Source organism: Lissotriton vulgaris, chromosome 9 (genome assembly GCF_964263255.1).
Source record: "Lissotriton vulgaris chromosome 9, aLisVul1.2, whole genome shotgun sequence".
Taxonomy (NCBI): domain Eukaryota; kingdom Metazoa; phylum Chordata; class Amphibia; order Caudata; family Salamandridae; genus Lissotriton; species Lissotriton vulgaris.
The window spans coordinates 331886098-331909090 of NC_141697.1; the positions used below are offsets into that span (position 1 = coordinate 331886098).

A 22993-nucleotide genomic window follows, 5' to 3' on the forward strand; every position below is an offset into this window, starting at 1 on the left:
GTCAACACACGAATAACTCCCAGGAGAAACGAGTGGTATCCCACCCCTGCACTGCCAATCCACCCTAGTGGACACGAGAGCGACCACAGGTTACACAGCATGGCGAACAGAGGCCCCTGCCACAGCTCCACACAGGTTAAGCTCGATAAATTTGCTTATGACAAGCAGACCCCCTCTGGAGCAACACAGGCCTAAGGGAAAAACAGCGGACACCGACAGGATGAAAAAAGCCACACTGGAGGATGTTCTGGCAGCATTGGCACAAGTACAAGAGATAGTGGGGACGACGGCGACTGAAGTTACCCTAATACGCGCAGACCTTCAGAAGATAAATGAGAGAGTGAAACAAGTCGAAGTGGTGACTAAATCCTTAGTCGAAGATGTGTCAGAGCTACAAATAGCAATGGGAAAATTGCAAGCGGACAACAAAACGCTTAGAGAAAAACTGGACGATCAGGAAGGGCGTTCTCAAAGGAACAACGTCAGAATTTTGGGTGTGCCGGAATCTAAAACCACAGGTGCTATTGACCTTTACGTGGAAGATATGATCAAAAATCGGCTCCAGCCCAAAGGACTCTCGCATTTCTTCTCTGTGGAGAGGGCTCATAGGGTGCCAGGTGGGAAACCGAAACCAGGAGGCCAGCCAAGGCCGATACTAGCGAGACTCTTCAACTTCAGGGATCGAGATGCTATTCTACAGGCGGCTAGGGTGGCTCGGCCATCCAGATTCAAAACTCCAGGGTGTCCTTTTTCCTTGGACTATACGGCCGAAGTATCACGGAGACGGAGAACTTTTCTTGAGGTAAAAAAGACGCTACGAGAAAAAGAATTGCCTTATTCAATGCTCTTTCCAGCTCGGCTTCGGGTGGTAGCTGATAAAAAGGTATGGTTCTTCGACTCCCCGGATGTGGCCAGGGACTGGCTTGAAGGGTGGCACACCGTGGGCCAGCCATGAAGAACCCATAGAACGAACCACGGACACGGATGACAGCCGGACGGGGTCACAGACATCAGGCAGAGGGGGTGCAGGAGGCTCCCCGACACATGAACTCACGGAGGCTGACGGAGAAGAATGACCCGGATTACATAGGATAAAAGGGACCGCTGTCTTTTGTCAATGGACCTAATGTTTTGAAGTCGCTACTGGACACTGGCATGGATAACCCCGGATGATAGCAGGGATGCCGCCTGCTTGGGGAGACACTCTCCCCCGACACGCAAGTACTCTGGTTTTGGGATGGGTCAAGCACTCTGCTCAGTTGGGGAGGCGGGCAGTTGGAAGTCCGTTAAGCAAGTGGGCAGGGAGGGGGGGAAAGGTGGGGGGGTTGTTTTGGACTTGTTTGGAATACACATGTATGGTCGAGGAATGATGTTATACCTTTGAGATGCTTAGCAACAGTTCGGTATCAACGGATACAGTCTAGCTTTTATCTTGAGCATCTGAGCCGGCTGGCGCACAGAATGAGACACAGCGTTCACGACACTGATCGCAGTAGACTCACACATGTCCACGTAACTACATATGGCAGACGACCCGACACGTAGAACGGAAGGAATTGAATCACTTTCGCAGGGTCCTCCCCTGCGCATACTGTCTTGGAACGTAAGAGGGCTGGGGGACAAGGTAAAACGAGGACTGGTTTTGACAGCACGGAAGAGGCTGAAGCCCGCCATAGCGCTTCTGTAGGAAACGCACTTAACGGGGGGGCATCTAAAGCCATGGATAGGAGAGGGTACAAAATGGTAGTCCATTCAGAATTTACATCAGGGTCCCGAGGGACTGGCATCTTAATTCAGAAATCCTCGTGGTTCATTCCACTGGCCACTAAACTTGACGGACAAGGGTGTTTCGCAGCCATACAGGGGCAGTGGGAGGGTAAACTCCTTAACTTAGTTTCAGTGTACATTCCCCCGGCGATCCACTCAGTGCAACTCCCGAAGTTAGCAGAATTTTTACTGACGCTTCCCGAGGGAGATGTTATTATCGGGGGCAACTTTAATGCAATTGTAGACACACAGCTGGATATGTTCCCGACGACGATACCCACTGGAGAGCCCTCCCGCTTCCAGCGTTTTTTGACAGCGATAGGTCTAATTGATATATGGAGACGTATACACCCCCAAGCAAAGCAATACACTTTCCACTCCGCTGTGCACGGCAGCATGTCGAGAATTGATCACTTCTTGGCCCTCGGCAATGGAATCCAACACATAGACACCATAGAAATTCATCCACGGGGAATATCAGATCACTCCCCGATCACCCTAACACTTTCCACCCAGGAAAAGTCTCGCAAGCGAATATATCCTATCCAAGCCGCATACCTTAAGATCCCACAAGTTAAAAAAGCTCTTAAAAAGGTGACGACACAATACTTCACTGAAAACTTAGACTCAATACGGTCCTCAGAGGTCATATGGGAAGCATACAAGACGGTATTAAGGGGTCAAGCTATAAACTCGATAACCGGCTACAAAAGGGAGAAAGCGCAAGAGCTAATTAGACTGGAAGTAACACTGCGGGATTTGTCAGCAGAGCATGACGCACGACCCACTCCCGACACGTCCCACGCGCTTCACCTCCAACAGCAACTCTACACGGATCATGTCCGTAATCAAGTCAAGGGACATATCACTGACACACAAAACAGGATTTATGAGGTGGGAGATAAAGCGGGCAAAATGTTGGCATGGCTGGATAAGAGGGGAGGCAGTTCCAGAGATATACAACAGGTGAGGGACAAACTGGGGGAGGTGCATACAAACCCGGAACGAATAGTCGAGGCACTCGCGGCCTACTACGAGGAGGTATACACCCCGGACAGGTTGTCACAGCGGAAATGGCTAGGGCAGCGTTAGAACCGATTGGGGTCCAGACACTTCATACAGAGACAGCTGCAGAGTTAGATGCGGATATAACTACGGAGGAGATCCGACTAGCCATAGGCGCTCTAAACCCAGGTAAAACGCTTGGCCCAAACGGCATACCTATAGAATGGTATCAGTCAACGCCAGAGAGGCTAAGCAAGCATCTACTGGCAATGTACGAGGAGTGTTTAGAGAAGGGAACACTCCCACCAGATCAGCGACTGGCCACTATAGTGGCGATCCCTAAGCCCGGGAAACCGCCAGAGGAGTGTTCCTCATACCGTCCTATCTCACTACTCAATGCAGAAGCCAAAATCCTCGCCAAGCTCCTGGCGACCCGACTTATGCCTCATCTGCCAAACCTCATACACCCAGACCAGTCCGGATTTATGCCTCATAGGAATACGGCGCTCAATCTACGCAGACTACACGGGGTACTGGCTAGGGCGGACTCGATCCCCACACAGGCAGTTATACTGGCGCTAGACGCAAAGATGGCCTTTGACCTCGTAGAGTGGAACTACTTGTTTGCAGTTTTGGCTAGTCTGGGTTTTGGCCCCAAGTTTATTGCATGGATTAGGTTATTTTACGCTGACCCGGTTGCACAGGTGGTAGCAAACGGCCATATCTCGAGAACATTCCCACTGGGGAGGGGCACTCGTCAGGGATGCCCCCTCTCGCCATTGCTGTTCGCAATTACATTGGAGCCACTAGCCACTTTAATACGAACGACACCGCTGCTGAAAGGTATACGCTGGGCGGAGGGATGGGAGGATCGGCTTTCCCTATATGCGGACGACATGCGGGTCTACCTAACGGACCCTGAAGACGGGGTGCCGGCGCTCCTGACTCTTTGCGACAGCCATGGAAAGATATCGGGCTACACGCTAAATTGGAACAAATCGGAGGTGTATGTCCTGAGGGGTCCGGTCCCGGCGCTGAGTACAGAATGCCCACTACGGGCAGCTGGCTCGTCTTTTAAATACTTGGGCATCCATGTTACAAGGGACCCTACGGATTTTATGACTAAGAATCTTGTGCCTCCCCTGGAACGACTCAAACAGGATGTGAAGTTCTGGGCAGGGCTACCCCTGACGCTATTGGGGAGGGCTGCACTGTATAAAATGATGGCCTTGCCCCGTTTTTTGTATATACTTGAGAACACTCCATATCCAGTGGCTCCAAGATTCTTTAGGAAGGTAGCTGCACTGGTATCAAATCTATTGTGGGGGAACCTCCCGGCGCGAATTGCGCAGACAAAACTACACAGGGGCTGGTATGATGGTGGAATCGCATTGCCTAACTTGAAATTGTATTACTGGGCGGCACAACTGAAACCCATTAACCAGTGGTTACACACTTCGCAAGCTGATCCAGCATTTCAGGCCGATAGGGCACAACTAGGCACGAACAGCATATTGACACCTCTATACGACCAAAGTAAAGTGCGCAAATTGGAAGGACCCACCAGACTTACGGTAGCGCTATGGCATACAGCGACAGCAGCACTAGGATGGAAGGGGAGATTAACCAAGCTCACACCACTGTGGGACTCTCGCGCTCTGGGAAACCTGAGAAACAGCAAAGGCTTCTCACAATGGGATGCTATAGGGATATCTACAGTGGGGGATTTATGGGACAGGGGAGCTGTGATGCCTTTTGATAGGTTAAGGGAACTATACGACCTGGCAGCGAGGGAATTATATAGATATATCCAGATACGACATGCGTTACTTGCGGTCATACCCCCTGAAATGGAAGTGCCGGACTCGTCCCCGCTTGAAGACCGCCTTATCACAGACTACATGATTGAACGAGCGACATCGCTCACATATCGTAAACTACTCTACAACTTACCGGACCCGATGACCCCACTGAAGGAGAAATGGGAGGGAGATATCCATGACATGGACGAACACGAATGGAATGAGGCGATGGCATCGCCTAAGGAAGTGGGCATCTCTGCAAGATTAAGACTTGTACAACTAAAAGTTCTGCATAGGGTATACTATACCAGGACCACACTACACCGCATTCACAGAGCACCACACCCATACTGCCTATGGGGGTGCGGGGAGGAGGGTACGTTCTTTCACACCATATGGGACTGCCCCCGCATCCAGGAATATTGGAGGCAGATTCTGCGAACGATATCACAAACATTAGAGACGTCCCTCCTCCCTGAGCCACGAAAGTGCCTATTAAATGTTTGGGATGCTAATGATTTGTCCAGACATGGTCAGCTATGGGTCACGTTGGGCATGATAATAGCTAAGCGGGACATCGCACAACGCTGGGGGGCGGCGGAAGTGCCAACAAAAACACAATGGTGCCTAAACATGGATAGGGCGATGGTAACGGAAAGGGCGGTGTATTCCAACCGGGCCTGTCCGGGAAAATGGAACAAAATCTGGACTCCATGGAATGTGTATAGAGGGGAAATCTGCGAACCCTTGCTGGAGGATGACCAAGCACTGTCAGATGAGGAAGGGGAAGAGGACTGATAGCCCTCATGAAACACATAGGAAAGGGTGGCCACGGGGCACGGGGTGGACCATGAATTTAGATAACGGGCTCGAGGGGCATGACAAGGGACACACTAAGGAGATAGTACCCTATGGAACCTGCACACTCTCACCGCCTCGTTTCAGCATAGCACAGGTGGGAATTAGGCTAAATCGACACTGATAGAACGCTTCTTCACTCATTTAATGCGACCAATACCAACAATGAACGACTGCAATGTGATTCCTAAGTTTTGTTTTGTTTTGTTGTTGTTTTCATTAAAAAATAGAAAATCAAAAAACCCGTACTGATCGGCATTATATCGCATATACCGTACCTTTTACTTACATGCAGTAATAAGGATTGTAAAATAATACTCAGACTCCAGTTCTCAATTGCTGCACTATGCATATAAGACTGTGATAGTGGCCAGCCCCCGGGTTGTAGGGCAACAGCTGTGTAAACTTAAAGGTACAATAAAGGTTTTTTTATTTAAAAAAAACTTACTAGTATTGACCTGAAGTGCCAGCTTTAGGTCAGTGCGACGGGTGTCTCCGCACTGGGCGCCCTTTGCATGACAGGCTGAGGAGAGATCAGAGCAGCTGCAATGATCAGTCATTTCTCAGGATGTAATAGTGGCATGATAACTCTGGTGTTTAATGCACTAGACGGAGAGATCTGTGATTTGTCGAGTCAGTACTGTATCATGATAAAGTAGCATAGAGGGTTCATGTGCATGCTGCAAAGCACAGCCTCTAACATGAAGATCAGACTTGTATTTTATGTAAAAGCACAGTGCTTTTATCACAGAGATCCTTTTGTTGTTTGGGGTTCATGAGTTACAATCCTTTTAATATAGCACATAGAGCTGAGACCTAGCATCAAAGCACTGCATGAACATTTTAAGCTAAGGTTTAAAACCTTATTGTTTTCTCCTCAATCCTTATTATTCTAAGAATCCTAAAAAGGTTTCATTCCAATGCAACACCCTCCCGCTCCTCCACTCATTCCATCCCTCGTCCCTCAGGGAGAGAACCTTATATGTCCAAACCACATTCCAACACCTGGTCTTGGAGGTTCCCTTTGGTTAATCATACAATTTCAATGAATTTGAAATCCTCATCATTATTTTACATTTTAAACACTGAGTTTATCGGGTGGATTTTCCCAACACTTTGGGAACTAGAGGCGAGAACAGCAGCACCATAACATGGTATTTTTTTGAAAGACCTTCATTGAAAGCAAAGTCATTGTCATCACCAATTCTCTTACAGTTTCACATTGCACTGGATTACACAACACAGGGACCTTGTGGTCAATAACAATGGATTACCATAAACAGCCATAGCTCCGGCATCCCGGAGGCCCGGCGGCGTGATTTAGTGACGCTAGTCCAGTGTAACCAAGAGAGGTACCCCTCCGCAAGCAGCAAGTAGAACAGTGTGACAACTGGCCATCCCAGAATGCAATCGCGGCAGCAAGGTCTTATTTCGAAAGAAGGTCAAAGGAAACTACCCCAACTACCATCCCAACTCCCCCCCCCTCTCCTGAGTGTGATTGTGGAACTACTACCAACATCTAATCGTGAGCAAATCATGGTATGTCTACCGTGTGTCCCGTGTCATCCCCCCGTCAGTGTTGTAGTCTCCCCCAGTTACCACCCCCACCCGCCTCCACGTGTCATAAATTCCAATGCAACACCCTCCCGCTCCTCCACTCATTCCATCCCTCGTCCCTCAGGGAGAGAACCTTATATGTCCAAACCACATTCCAACACCTGGTCTTGGAGATCAACTACCTCGGAGGTGTCCAAGCCGCCGTCCTCCCCCTTTTGCAGGTGTTCCTTGTAAAGGTCCCAGAAATTTTTCGGCCTGCTCCTGGGCGGCAACAGTTCGCTGTACAGTTCTGTTTGAGTGCAGCAGTATTGTAGATCCCTCAGCCATCTTGTCTTGGCAGGGAGGGGCCCACGCATCCAACAGGCTGCAACCACTCTCCTGGCTAGCAGCAATGCCATATCTACCAGCCGGCGCAGGGAAGGGGCTAGAGGCTTAGAGTAACCGAGGAGCGCAAGTGCCGCAGCGACTCCCCCAAAATCTGGTCAAGTTCAGTAAACACCTCCTCCCAAAAAGCTTGTACTCCGGAGCAGAGCCACGCCATATGAAAGAAATCAGCTACCAGTGTTCGGCAGCGCTCACACTCCGCCGAGGGGCGGAGGCCATAGCGATGTAAGCGTTCGGGGTGTAGTACACCCGCTGAAGGAATTTGAAATGCACCAGCCTGTGCCTGCCATTCAGGGAGATCTTGCGCGTGCTTGAACAGCAATATCGCCACATGACGTCATCTATGGGGGTTTGCAGATCGTCCTGCCAAGCTGCTCTAGCTTTAGAGGGCTGTAAGCGCTGATGCAACACCCCCAACCTGTTGAGTTGTGAAACTAATTTGGCTGGCGATTTGGATTTAATAATATGAGTCAGTTCAGGGATCTCCTCAGGCTCCGCCATGGAGGAGCCCAGAATCTCCCGGAACGCCGAACGGAGCCTGTGAAATTGGAATTTCTGCAGCAAGGAGGGGCCCGACTCTGTGGGAGCGAGCTGATCCCAGGTCTTCAGTGTACCTTCGGAGAACAAATCCTCCATTTTCACTATGCAGAGAGCACGTAAAGCCTCGACCACACCCTTCTCGCCCAAGGGGTCCAGCCAGAGAGCCCATTCTACAGGCATCAGTGGGGAGTACAGCAGAGCGCAGCCGCGGGCTCGCGCCAGGGCGTGCCATGCGTGGTTGGTCGCCTTAAGGGAGTCCATCCGGCCGATTGAACGATCCGCCGGGAGGCAGATTGTGGCAGGCAGGGGGAGCGGGTCTGCAAACAGCCTTTCCAGTATGAGATGCGGCGTGCGTGCGTCACCATGAACCCATGAGTGCAGATGAGCAGCTTGCGCAACTCGGTAGTAGCGCTCCAAGTCCGGAGCCCCCAAACCCCCCATCTCGCAGGGGAGAGTCAGAGTCGCCCATTGTACTCGTGGCTGCTTGTCACCCCAGGCCAGTCGGATTAAGACCTGTGTGAGCTGTCTAAAAAACGTCTTCGACAGAACCACTGGAATGTTAAGAAATAGGAACAGGAATCGGGGTAGCACTATCATTTTCATGATGGCGATCCTGCCCAAGAGGGATAGCGGGAGTCTAATCCATGCGTCAACATCCTCGACCAATGTATTGAATGCTACGCCGTAGTTGTCCCGAACCAGGACCTCGGGGTCAGTGTGCAGGCGGATGCCCAAGTACCTGACCGAGTCCGTAGACCACTGCAGCGGGTACTCCATGTCAAAGGGTTGTGTGACTGGGGGGAGAGGGAAAGCGATGGATTTGTCCCAATTCACCCGCAGGCCCGAGAGTGATCCAAAGCGGACCACCTCCCTAAGAACCGCGGATAGATTCGACTCCGGGTTCCGGACGTACAGCAAAGTGTCATCAGCGTACGTCGAGATCCCTATTTTGTAGGTGGGAAAGCTTATACCCTCCAGACTGTGGTACTCCCTTATAGCACAAGCAAGGGGTTCCGCCACCAGCGCATAGAGCAACGGCGACAGAGGGCAGCCCTGTCGGGTTCCCCTGCCAATGTAGATCGGTTCCGACACTCTATCTCCCAACCGCAGTCTGGCCGAGGGGCGATGGTACAGCGCCCCGATTCTCTGCAGAAACGGTTCGCCCAAGCCCAACTTCCGTAGTACTCTGATCATGAAAGGCCACTCGACCGAGTCGAATGCCTTCTCCATGTCTAGGAATATCGCCAGCGCTCGGTTCTCCTGCTTGACATGTTGCATCGTGCCCAGCACCGTGCGTATGTTGTAGGTTAAATTTCTACATGGGACGAATCCAGACTGTTCCGGAGCGACCAGCTCTGGCACTAATAGAGCCAGTCGATTGGCGAGGACTTTGGCATAAATCTTTGCGTCCACGTTCAGCAGACTAAGTGGCCTGTATGATCTGCAAAGATCCGGGGGTTTCCCTGGCTTTGGTATAGTGACCAGCAACGCCTCACGCATGGTGAGTGGCATCTCACCATCCTCGCAGATAGTGTCAAAGAGGGCAACTAAGTGCGGGAGCAAAATATCTTTGAAGGCTTTATAGAAGCCAACCGTGAGCCCGTCGGAGCACGGTGCACTTCCCGATTTCATGCTCGCAAGGGCCTCCAGGATTTCGTCCTCGTGGAAGGGGGCCATCAAAAACTCCCTATCCGAATTCTTGAGGAATGGCATGGCGATATGGTCCAAATAATCGTCCATTTCGCTCTCCACGCCCTGCGTCTTGGACTGGTAAAGTTCAGCATAATAGCGTCTGAAGGTCTCTAGGATCTGTTCCTCCTCCACGACCGTATCACCCTCCGGGGTCCTCAGTTCTTCAACAACCAGAGGCCTCCGAGAGCCCCTAACCATGCGGGCCAACAGTGCACCTGGCCTATCCCCCTCACCGTACACTCGGGCCGTGGCGTATTTGCCCATATAGAGAATTTCTCTGTCCGCCAGTGCTTGATACTCCGACAGCAACTGGGCGAGTGCCGGGCCATCGTCAACGCTAGGAGCCAATAATTGTCGGTTCTCTAGTTCCGCCAGCTTAGTTTCTAAAGCGGTAAGTTTCCGCCTAATGGAGCGTAGCACACTGGAGTGCTTAGACATAGCCACTCCTCTAATGAACACCTTGAAAGCCTCCCAGACCGTAAAAAAGTCATCAACCGAGTCTAGATTAGTTGCAAAATATTGTTCTATGTCTTCCGCCAGTTCACCTCGAAAGGCATCATCCAGCAGAGCGAAGGGAGGGAACCTCCAGGTGAAGGCCGGTATCCCCCTCCTGGCAGTGGAGAGGTGCAACAGAATGGGGGAGTGGTCCGAGAGTGTGCGTGGGAGAACCTCGCACGCGCCAATACCACTAAGGACCGGAGGAGAAGCTAACCAATAATCTATCCTAGTGTGCACGTTGTGATAGGCCGAGTAGTGTGTAAAGCCGCCTTTCGTGGGGTGTTTGTCCCTCCAGACATCTACTAGGTCTAGTTTAGTCATCTCGGCTCTCATATAGGCGGCGGAGGCCACCGGTCGCCGAGCAGGGCCCGCAGAGCGGTCCCTGGCAGGGTCAAAAACAAAATTAAAATCCCCCCCCACAACATCCCAGGCTGTGCATGAGGCCTACAGTGGGCGGACAGGGCCGCGTAGAATTCAGGGTGATCATAATTGGGGCCGTAAACGTTAACTACCAGCAGGTCAAGTCCCTTACCCACACACCTAGCTAGGACATATCTACCCTCCGTGTCCGCCTGTACCGGGATCAATTTCAATTGCGAAGAGGGGTTGGCCCAGGTTAACACCCCCCGGGCATGTGTCGTGAAGCCAGCTGCCACTATGTGTCCCGCCAACCCTCTGGATTGTAACATCCTACTATTAATAGGCAAGTGGGTTTCCTGCAAGAGGGCCAAATCAACATGGTGTCTGTGTAGGTAGCCGAGGACCTTCCTCAACTTTCGGTAGTCGTTCAGGCCTCGCACATTCCAGGTCATCAGTTTCAGCGTGTGTGGGGTACGTGTGGGAACATTCATTGCAGTATTAGACATCGCAAGGGCCTATGAACCATGTTAGCACCAGGGATGGAGAGAACAGAACACAGCAGTACACTTTTCCCCATTGTAGCCAGCCGGCATTTCCATACAGTTACAGTTCCACAAATCAGTCCACTCACATCAAGCACAAACCCCTCAAACACACCAAGGCAAAAACCCCCAACAGCCCAGACCCCAAATCCCACCCCCCGCTCCCCCGCCCACCCACAGCCGACCACCCCCAACCAGGTCAGACAGGTCCCAAAAACTACCCCCATCAACCCAAGAATAGCAGAATGTTAGTCGTTTCGAAACTCAACTCCCTGGGGAGTCACACAACCAAAGGCACCGGAGCGAAGCGCACCTGAATAGTACAACACCACCAACTGTCCCAATGTATTTGGTCAATTCGGCACTCCATCCCAGCCCTGCTAGTAGTCTAGTGTCCATAGTAAAGCACGTCAAAAAGCCCCCCAACCCCACCAACCCCCCGACAATGTTATGTTGTCCAAATCTCACTCCTCAGCAGTGTTAACCGATCTCCTCACCAGCAACCTTTATTTCACGAGACTGTGCAGTGCGTTCGCTGCCCCTCCAATCAATATAGGCAGACCCCATGTAATCCTGACTTACCGCCCCCTGGGGGGTGGCGCAGCTCTACCATTACGAGGGATCGTGTCCTACCCTCGGTAGGGAGAGCCAAATGTTCCGGCAGAACCCCTCTAGTCTTGCTCCTCCAGGTTCGAAGCTGAACCTGCGTCGTCTTCCTGGTTCTGCCGAGTCTCCTTGCGCTCCCGTGTCCATACCTTCAGGGATTTTTGAAGTTCTTTGGGGTCCGTGAAGAAATATGATCGCCCTCCTGTGTTAATGCGAAGCTTGGCAGGGTACAGCATCGCATAGTCTAGGCCCAGCGTACGCAGTTGCTTTTTATACGGCGCAAACTGTCGCCTCTCCACCTGTACCTTGGCCGTAAAGTCCGGGTAGAGGGAGATGTCCATGCCCTCATGTTGGAGCTTACCCTTGTCCCTCGCCAAGCGCAAAGCAGTGTCCCTGTCGCGGTAATTGAGGAGCTTCGCGATGATGGGACGAGGAGGCGCGCCCGGCTGCGGTTGTGGGCCCAACGTACGATGTGCCCGTTCCACGATGAACATGGGGGAGAAAGCCTCCTCCCCGAGTAGAAGTTTCAGCAATTTCTCGACATAGAGCTCCATCCTGCCAGTTTGAGTCGTTTCCGCCACTCCCGTTATACGGATGTTGGACCTGCGGGAGCGCGCCTCCAAATCCTCCGTCTTATCACGGATGACCTGCAAAAGTCTACCGAATTGCTTTCTGTCCTTGTCCCATTCGGTCTGCGCCTCCTCAGCTTCCGTGAGTCGACGTTCCGCCATATCCAGGCGCTCCGCATGCTTGTCTACTTGCTCCGCCATGCGGTCCATGCGGTACGACAGAGCGTCTATTTTGGAGCCCACAGATGCGATACTGTCCTGAATGCCCTTTTCCATGGCGGCCAACATGTCCCGGAGCTCTGTAGGCGCTTGGGCAGTCGCAGTGGCTCCCTTCGGGGACGCCTCCGGGGCCGTTGCATCGGTTCCCTTCGGTCGACGTCGGTCAAAGGAGAGCTTTGCCTGAGTGGCGTCGTTTTTCCCCATGTTTTTCTCCTGCCGCAGGGGGACACAAAAACAATAAGCACCTCACTGCCTCCAGTCGGCGAGAGCAGCGTAGGAGACACACCAGCCGGCGATCCACTGCCACTAGACACTAGGCCTGTGCCAGGGACACGATGCATCCAAGATGGCGCCCGGTAGGGAGGTCCAACGGTCTCCGATCACTCTGGCGATACCCGCCCTCGACACTGGGCGATCTTAATTCAAATGTCTCAGCACCGAGTACTACCATTCAGGTGTAGCGTAGGGACGCGGGGATAACAGGACACACCAGGATAGACATGCCCCCGCGATCGCTCCGAAGTGGCGACTGCTCGTAGTTCAAATGCACAGTGTCCGCTCCACTGGAGACCCACGACGTGTGGGGTCAAATGGTCCAGATGTGGGGTGGCAGCAGTTACGAGGGGACGCTCCGGACAAGGAAAAGCCACTTGTGAGTCCGGCCGGTGGCCACAGCGCCCCAGCCAGATTCCGAGGCCGCACGTCAGGTGACGTCGCACGGTCTTCTCCCCAGGATAATCCGCGGCGTCAGGCCCAGTCCGCCGCCGCCAGGTCGCCGTGGAACCTCGCTTCAATCCACTCGGTGGGGCTCGCCAGCCAGGGTCTGTAAGTCACCCAACAGAACCCAATGGTGCCGGAGGGTGCAGGAGTGCAAGTTACGGCAGATTGGACACTTCGAATTATAATTTAACAGGATATTTCCGGGGCTAAGGCGAGGAGCCGAAAGCTCACGCGTCCGCCATCGACGCTGGCTAGCTCCGCCCCCCCCATAACATGGTATTTATGGTGCTATTGTGCTTGGTAGATATGGTGCTGGGGTGTCCTCTCCTTTTCGCTCAGTGCAGCGCAGTAACTTTAGTTACTAGACTACGTGAAAACATGCTAAATCTGCCCCTTCGATTCTCCAGGTCAAGCACTCTTAACAAATAGTGCCTACAAGTTAGGGTGACCAACCGTCCGTAAATTTCACGGACCGTCTGTTATTTTAGTATGATGTCAGTAAGGCGTCCGTAATTTGTGGGTCCTCAAATTACGGCCGCCTACAGACATCATACTAAAATCCAATTGGGATTATTCCACTGTTATCCAGTATTATGGGTATCTTTCATAGATTCACATGCCTGAATCATTCCCCGTCGTCGGAGTGGGAGTCCCTGGTATATAAAATAGTAATGTCCTAAAGACATATATATAAACTAATAGGCCAGAGGCCTCACATTAGTAATCTATCTGAGTCCTTTTGTGAAAAGGACCAAACTTTGGCTAGGAGCCAATCAGCAACTACCACCCTCTAGAACCTTCCTGGAAGGAGCCCTAGTCCCTCAGATTTTCTACTGCACGTCGTGCTAAGGGAGTCTCCACTGAGCTCTGCTCAGGTTTCTGGTTTTTACTGGACTTTATCCATATTTTCTCTTGCTGTTTACTCTTGTGAAGGAGGGCTAGAGTCTACTATGTCTACCACTCCTAAAAAAGGGCTTTTTAGACCTTGTGCCTCGTGTAAGAAGCTGAGACTGCATGTAGATGACAAACATGAAGACTGCCTCTACTGTCTCTACCATGACCATTCTGCCTAGGACTGTAAGGTCTGTCTCGCACTTTCTCTGTCAAGACTCTTAAGGACAGAGAGGGACGCCTGCTTCTGTGGCTCCAGAGACTGAAGGACAAGGATCAAGCAGTCTCCTCAGGTGAGAGCGAGTGTTCCTTCAGGAGCTCACACTCCTCTTCTAAAAGGCAGAGACAGACTTCTCCAGGTCCGTCTAATAGGCCTCCTCAAAAGAAGACGCCTAAATCTTCAGAGGGCTGTCCAAAGACCATGGCAGTGAAGACTTCTCTTCAGGAAACTACATTCAAGAAGCCTGTGCTTGTGTCTTCTGCCTTGCCAGTGACAGCGTCGACAGTCACTATCTCTACGTCGACAGCGTCTAGCTTCACCGCCTTGACGACATCTACTTCATCTTCGTCGTCGTCTGGTAGGTCTATACCAACTGTTATTCCTGTCAAAAGACCGTCAACGACACTTCCGTCGTCGACAGCTCCTTCGTCGACGAAACTGAAGCCTTCGTCGTCGACGAAAGTCCCTTCGACGTCGACGTCCTCCTCGTCGACGAGGCCATTGACGACGAAGCCATCGACGTCGACACCAGCGTCGACGAAGCCGTCGACACCAGCGTCGACGAAGCCGTCAACACCAATGTCGACGAAGCCGTCGACACCAATGTCGACGAAGCCGTCGACGACGAGACCGTCGACGAAGCCGTCGACAACAACACCGTCGACGAAGACGCCAACACTGCCGTCGACGACATCCTCGTTGGAGAAGACGTCGACGACCACCCCGTCGACGGGCCCGTCGACGGAAGGCTCTCCCAAGATAAAGTGTATTAATACACACTTTAAAATGACAACGCAAACGCTGATGCCAGAAGCGACGTCTCCTAGCAGAGTCCAACCACTGCCGCCGGCCAATCTACTGGAGACTGAGGACTATGATGATGGAGCCATGTTCCCAGTGGCAACAAGCCCATCTCAACTACTTGTTAAGGTACATGAAAGTTCAGACAACGAAGACATGGATCATGAAGATACTCCTTATCAAGAGGAATATCATTCGTTTTCCACTCCACAGCCTATGGTGAGCCTCCCGGCTTCAATTGTCACGGACCTCCAATTCCTTATAGCGGACTACAAACAGCGGTTCCCACCTGCTCCGCCACCTCTAGTGGTACCACCTCAAGCTGTATCATCTGCCCCTCCTCCTCGCCATAAACCACCTCCACTGGTTATTTCCCCAGATCATGTGTCCCTGCCTCCGCAGCAATCTTCTGACGAAGAGGAAGCAGTGGAAGAGGAAGAGGAGGTTCAACAAGAAGAGGGAGAATTACAAGAGGACGAGTGGGACGAATATGTCATCTCACATCCAGCTTCCCCAGATCAGGCACAGGCGGACTCTCCTCCGGAGGACATCGGGGGTTTCACAATATCATAGAACGTGCAGCAGCGAGGTTCAAAATAGAAATGACCACACAACCTCAGGACTGCTTCTTATACGACTTTAAGGAGCCGTTCAAAAAGACTGTCCGGTCAATCCCGATTATCGAACACATCTGGGGTCAGGGATTAAAGATTATGCAAAACCCCTCATCTCTGCTTCCAGTGCCGGCCAGACTTGGTAAGAAATACAAGGCCCCGGACAAGGCACCGGCATGTCTGACAGGCGATACTAAACCGGACTCTTTGATCACACAGGCCGCGCAGCGGAAATCCAACAATCCCGCTGCCGCACTGACTGCGCCTCCGGACAAGGAAGGCCGTAAACTCGATAACATCGGGAAGAGGTTCTCCTCGATGTCGGCCATTAACGTCAGAGCTGCGAACTCACTTGCGCTCCTGGGACGTTACAATCGCCAGATGTGGGCAGATGTAGCACCATACCTAGGCTCTCTGCCAGAGGAGCAGAAAGAGGAAGTCAAGAAAATCCTCCTTGAAGGAGAGCGGTCCGCATCGGAGATTATTGATGTGGCGATGGACATCGCCTCAACAGGATTTCGCCAGCTGGCGGGGGCGGCTGTCCTTAGGCGCCAAGGCTGGCTGAAAGCTACATCTTTCCGACCCGAAGTTCAGGCCAAAGTACTGGATATGCCGTTCGATGGCGAGCTTCTCTTCGGGAAGCATATCGACCAGATGCTCCAGGGTATCAAGAAAGACACCGAGACCGCAAGATCCCTGGGAACACTACAGTACAAGAATACTTCCTTTCGAGGCTCCAGAGGAAGAGGCCAACAAACAAGAGGTGGATACCAGGGGTACAAATCCACCTACGGCTCCTCCCAGCAATACAAGCCTCAATACCAACAGAGGCAACAACAAGGCCAGTCCTCTTACAACAAGTCCTCCTTTCGAGGGAGAGGAGGAAAGAAAGATCCCCCCAGAAGACAGTGACTTCTTTCTCAACCAGGCCTCCCCTTCTTCTCCTTGTTACGTAGTTGGAGGAAAAATTTCCAACTTCTTCCACAATTGGCAAAAAATAACTACGGATCGTTGGGTTCTCCAACTAGTTCGGTTTGGGCATACCCTGGAGTTTGTGGACACTCCTCCTTCGAACCCTCCATGTCCCATGCCACACAAGAATCTTCATCTTCTTCAAGCGGAACTCTCACTAATGCTTCAAAAAGGAGCTGTAGAGAGAGTCCCCAGAGGTCAGAGGGGGAAAGGATTCTACTCACGGTTCTTTTTGATACGAAAAAAGGAGAAGAAATGGAGACCTATTCTGGATCTAAGGAACCTCAACACATACCTCAAAAAACAATCCTTCCGGATGGTATCCATTCAAGAGGTGTTACAACTCCTCAATTCCAAGAATTTCATGGTGTCCTTAGACCTCCAGGATGCCTATTTCCACATACTCATCCACAAAAGTCACTGCCAATTCTTAAGATTCACTGTGGCGGGCAGACATTACCAGTTCAGAGTGTTGCCTTTCGGCCTAAAGTCGGCGCCACGCATTTTTACGAAATGCCTATCTCCAGTGGCAGCCTACCTTCGCCAACAGCATCACCAGGTATTCCCCTACCTGGACGACTGGCTCATCAAGTCCCCTACTCTAGAAGGCGTGAGCAGGTCTTCCAACGCCTGTCTTCAACTCTTCGAGAAGCTAGGACTTACACTAAATCAGGAAAAGTCAGTACTACAGCCCTCTCAATGGCTCACTTTCCTGGGGCCGATTCTGGACACAGATCAAGAGAAGGCCTTTCGTTCTCAGGAACGTCAGGCCAAACTGAGGTCTCTGGCAGCAAACATTCAGCTCAAAAAGACCATCAAGGTGCGACTTTTCAAGTCACTGCTAGGAATGATGTCCTCCAACATCCTCCTGATTCCACACTGCCGCCTTCGTATGCGTCCCTTACAGGAGGCACTGTCAGCCCAGTGGATTCAAAGTACTGGATCCTTCGACGATCGACTCAGAATCACCCCGTTCATGGTGAATGCCCTACACTGGAGGCTTCAACTAAAAAATCGGAACCAGGGCCTACCATTCCTGCTTCCGGTCTCCCCACACGTGATAACAACAGATGCATCGTTAGAGGGATGGGGTGCGTTCCTGCAGGAACTTCAGATACATGGTCAGTGGTCGCCAGCGGAGAAACTACTCCACATCAACCTGTTAGAACTGAGGGCAGTATACCTGGCTCTTCGAGCTTTCCTGCCCAGAATCAGGAACTCCCCAGTGCTTGTGAGGACGGACAACACCACCTCAATGCACTACTTAAACAAGCAAGGGGGAACTCGAACCATGACGCTGTCTCAAGAATCGCAGCAAATTTGGAAGTGGCTACTCCAACACAACATCTTGCTGAGGGCGGAGTATGTCCCAGGAGCAGACAACACCCTGGCGGACTCTCTAAGCAGGCAACGCTCCATCTGCCACGAGTGGGAGCTAGACCAACATGCCCTCGACGCAGTGTTCTCCAGGTGTGGCAGGCCTCCCCTGGATCTGTTTGCAACAAAGAACAACGCAAGATGCAAACACTACGCTAGCAGATTTCCCCAGAAAGGGTCTCTCGGGATGCATTTTCGATGACATGGTGCAACGTCTTTGCCTACACTTTTCCACCATTTCCCCTGATCCCCAGGGTCCTGCGGAGGCTGAAAGCAGAGCATTGCACGTTGATCCTGGTAGCCCCAGCGTGGCCACGCCAACACTGGTTTACAGAACTCCACCTTCTATCGCTGGAGCCTCCGATTCCTTTCAAGCCTTACCCACATCTTCTCACCATGAACCAGGGGCAAGTCCAGCATCCAGATCTGACATCTCTCAGATTATCGGCTTGGCTCCTGAGTTCAGAGAGTTCCAGGACCTAGATATCCCTCAGGACTGCAGAGTTGTCCTAGCCCGGGCCCGGGCTGACAGTACCAATAAGACATATTCCCTTAAGTGGAAGAGATTCTGTTTATGGTCTAAAGCTAACAATCTGCACCCGTTCTGGTCATCTCCAGCTCAAATGCTGCCCTACCTACTTCACTTAGCCAACTCGGGACTGGCTCATGCCTCAATCAAGGTCCATCTGGCAGCCATATCTCGATTCAGACGCTCTTCGTCTGGTGCTTCTCTATGGTCTAATAGACTGATCAAGCAGTTTCTAAAAGGCTTATTCAGGACCTATCCTCCAGTGAGGCCTTTACCACCTACATGGCAGCTCAATCTTGTCCTGGCACAATTGATGAAGCACCCCTTTGAGCCGTTACATAAAGCGGAGCTCAAATACTTGTCATGGAAAACAGCTCTCTTGCTGGCTCTCACGTCAGTAAGGAGGGTGAGTGAGCTACAGGCCTTCTGCATTCAAGACCCGTTCCTTCAGTTTAAACAGGACAGAGTCATCCTACTGACTAACCTCAAATTCATACCTAAGGTTCTGTCTGCCTTTCATCTGAATGAACCTATTGTCCTGAGATCTTTCTTCCCTAACCCATCCTCTCCAGCAGAAAGATCTCTACTTTCCTTAGATCTGAAGAGATGTCTGAAATTCTACCTTCATAGAACAGAGCAATTTCGCAAATCCAACCAATTGTTCATTGCCTTCAGCAGGCCCAGGAAGGGCCTACCATTGACAAAGCAGAGCATTTCAAGATGGATCTCTTCATCTATCGCCTTCTGCCACCAACAGGCGGGTCATCCGCTGCCGGCCAAGGTTCGGGCTCACTCCACTAGAGCGGTTTCCACCTCCTTGGCGCTCTTTTCTGGGGTGCCCATTGTCGACATTTGCATGGAAAACTCCACATACGTTCACCAAGCATTACTGCTTGGATTCTGAACTTATGAAGGATGCAGCAGTGGGACAGGCGGTGCTCCGTCATCTATTCCATTAGAGGTGAGCCTTCTTCCTGTCATCTCACCTTTCCTATCCTACTGATTGCACATTTCTTATCTTGCTACTGTTTGCAGCTTCTTTTGTTACACTATTGATAAGTTATTATCATGTGTCTTACATACTATGTTATGCGAAATGTGCTGCCTACTACTTGCTACTCTGATTCAGGCATGTGAATCTATGAAAGATACCCATAATACTGGATAAGAAATGCGTTACTTACCTGTAACTGCAGTTATCCAGTATTGGTATCTTTCATAGGTTCACATGCAACCCACCCGCCTCCCATGGAAGGGCTCATCTTGGTTCTCTCAGTAGGTACTGCTTAGCACGGTGCTTACGAAAATCTGAGGGACTAGGGCTCCTTCCAGGAAGGTTCTAGAGGGTGGTAGTAGATGATTGGCTCCTGGCCAAAGTTTGGTCCTTTTCACAAAAGGACTCAGATAGGTTAATAATGTGAGGCCTCTGGCCTATTAGTTTATATATATGTCTTTAGGACATTACTATTTTACATACCGGGGACTCCCACCCCGACGACGGGGAATGATTCAGGCATGTGAATCTATGAAAGATACCAATACTGGATAACTGCAGTTACAGGTAAGTAACGCATTTCTTATTTGGTAGCGGTTGTGGTCGTGTTGGCTAAATGACTGCATTTGCCAGTTCAGTGGTGCTGATTTGATCAGATGCGCCCCCAATACACGGAGCTAGTGAAACAGCACTTTCTTACTAGTTGCCCCAAGGCTGTTCGGATGGGCTTCAAGTTGTGTGAGAAATGAGCCAGCCCTCTTTGTGGGTGTGGTTTTCGTTGATTCTCTACCTAAGAGTTTAAAGCCCCTGAATCACGCCTCCCACATAGACATATGTGTGATCTTGGCCTACAGCACCAGCCCAGAGTCCTCAAATGACACATTCAATTTTTAAGGTAGCTTGGTGACAAACACAATTGTTGATGCCGAAAAGTGCTGTTGTTCTGTCTATGACGACTATTTCTCTACCGGCAGCACTTAAAATTGGGGAAAAATATTTCCTCTGTGTATTCAAAAACTCCATGCATTTACTAACTGACGTGCACTGCAGAGTAAGTATGTTTCTAAGGTAAGCGTATAAGAAAACATGATTTTTAAACCCATCAGATATCACTTGCCTAGTGATTGAAGTATTACCAAATGGTAGTTGTGTCACGCCTTCGGCTAACACAGGCCTTGAAACCAGCAGCACTTTGCATGCCAATGTGGTATAAACGTCTCAGCATGCTAAGTGATATTGAGTTGAAGGTCAGCTAAAATTAGAACTACACATTGTGTACGAGAAACAAACGCCTTGCATTTTTTCCCTAACAGTGTGAATGTATGGATTGATTTGTCTCAATGTGAGATAAAAAAAAAGTCAACCTTCCCACCCAAACCTTCCCACCCAACAGCCTTCCTTATACCCACTACGAATGCAGGTATGTGATAGCCGGGTCTGGTGGTTTAGTGGACTAATGCATCCACTGCAGGGGACTGTGTTTGACCTCATGGTCATAGGTTCAAATCCCGGCAGGTCCACTCAGCCTTTCATCCATTTGAGGTCGATAAAATGGGTAACATTGAGTTGAGTAACAATAAAAACACATCTGTTATTTAGCGCCTTGAGACCCATGGGTGATAAGTGCTCTTTACAAATAAATGTGTTATGATATAGCAATCTAGCACTGGGGAATGGGTTAAGAGGTTTCATGAGAAAGTATACCTAAGTATTACAGACGCCTTACAGACATAATACTAAAATCAAATGGGGGAATTTTTGGAAGGTATGCTGTTCCCCTGCGAGAGGCCCCATGAGTTTAAAGGTTTCCACTCGGTCCCTCCCGGAACTCGCGAAGACTGTGGACTGGCCCATTGTCATTCTGAAACTGCAGACGATTATCACAGATAGAATGACAATCGGTCCTAGTATAGTGACAGCACAAATCTTGATTGCAGATAGGGCCTGATGTCGCTTTGCAAAGCTGCGTGTATACTGAAAAACTGGAGTGCACGATTGTCTCAACCTAATATAAACTTATTTTGACTTGTACTTATTATGGTGGTCTATTTACTTATATACTATTGTGCAACCTCCTCTGATATGTCTGTAAAACATGTTTTTGTCCCAAATTTTTGTCCTGATTTCTGTCCTTCTGTCCTGAATTTTTGTCCTGAATTTTGACATTCTGTCCTTCTGTCCGGAATTTTTGTCCTGAATTTTGCCCCTTTGTCCTGAATTTTAACACTAGTGGTCCTCAATTTGCACCCATGCCAGTTGGCCACCCTTCTACAAGTATGGATGACAAGCAATTCCTACACTTTGTAGTCTTCTTTGTCTTAAGTGACGTTTCCTATACATTGATTTACACTCATTATCCCTGAATAATATGTTTGCGTTGGTGAGAGCTCTGACAATCTCCAGTTGGATGAGTTGTGCTATAAAATAAATGTGAGAGGTGTTTGGAGAGATGAGGGGCACACTTTGAGGGTTTGTTGTGAGGGTATCTGTAAAGGAGGTTATTGTGGGGGGCACCAACAACGATTGTTGATCTGTGTGTCACTAACAATAAACAGGCCCTGCCTCAAGGCTTTTTGTAAACACACAGGTCTGTGCAGGCAGTGTCATAACACTGTTACATATCTTAAAATGCAGGAGGTATGCAGGAGGAATATAGTAGCCAGAACAGCTTTACTAACTAATTTCCCCTAATTGTCAACTTATTTAGGGACACAGAGTTAGTAACAATAATGCTTATTTGCTAGCAGACTGAGTATCATTGACTTTACCTTTTTTGAATCTCGCTTCCTAACTCCACCTCTTTTCTGTCTCCACACTCTCACGTCCTCAGTTTGTTGGTTCCTGAACTACACATCTTTTTCTTTTCTAGTAGTGGCTTTATCTATGAGGTTGCAGTTCTTTCTGCAAGTCTTTTTATATTTGGAGAAAGGACATTTCCAGACAGGCCATCGTAACAACCAATGGGAGGAAATCCGGAGGCAACATCAGACACCCTTTGAAAGGTATGAGAGGAGCAGCTTTCCAATGGGGGAGTGGTAAGAAAATATTATAAGAAAGGACGCATTGCAGATGCAGATTTTGTCCTACATCTGTGATAAGACCTGGGATGTTTTTGCTCTACGACCGGCATAGCGCAAAAATGGCCTTCTGTAGTAATATGAGGCAGGATTTACCTCTGTAAGTCCCTCCAATTGCCTGTAAATGCAGTGAGAGATAGCAGATCTCCATCTGTGCATTTGAAGAATGCCAACATGTCATTTCAAAATTTAAAGGGATAGGAGCTGCAGTGTTCAGTAAAAACTAGTCGTTCAAGTAAGATCCTGGAACTGTTGTTGCTGCCTGGGTGTTAAGGGGAGGCATGTAGGTGAAGGTGTTCTGATGAGGGGTGCAGGTAGGAGGAGCCCTTACTTACACTGGACGAATGCTATGTAGTGCACTCACTTGCCCTGCTGTGTGCAATGTGTGTGGGCCCTCGG

General features: G+C 50.3%; 1 protein-coding gene across 6 annotated transcripts in view; it reads left to right on the plus strand.

Moving 5' to 3' along the window:
• The window catches only part of GPR68 (G protein-coupled receptor 68), a 257032-nt gene that overhangs the window by 191963 nt on the left and 42076 nt on the right, over positions 1-22993 (plus strand). The window contains exon 4 of one of the 6 annotated variants that reach the window (XM_086937651.1): positions 22387-22519. The exons of the other annotated variants lie outside the window; for them this stretch is intronic. The gene's annotated coding sequence lies outside the window, so the exon portion shown is untranslated. The remainder of the gene's footprint in view (positions 1-22386; positions 22520-22993) is intronic. 6 annotated transcript variants of the gene reach the window in all.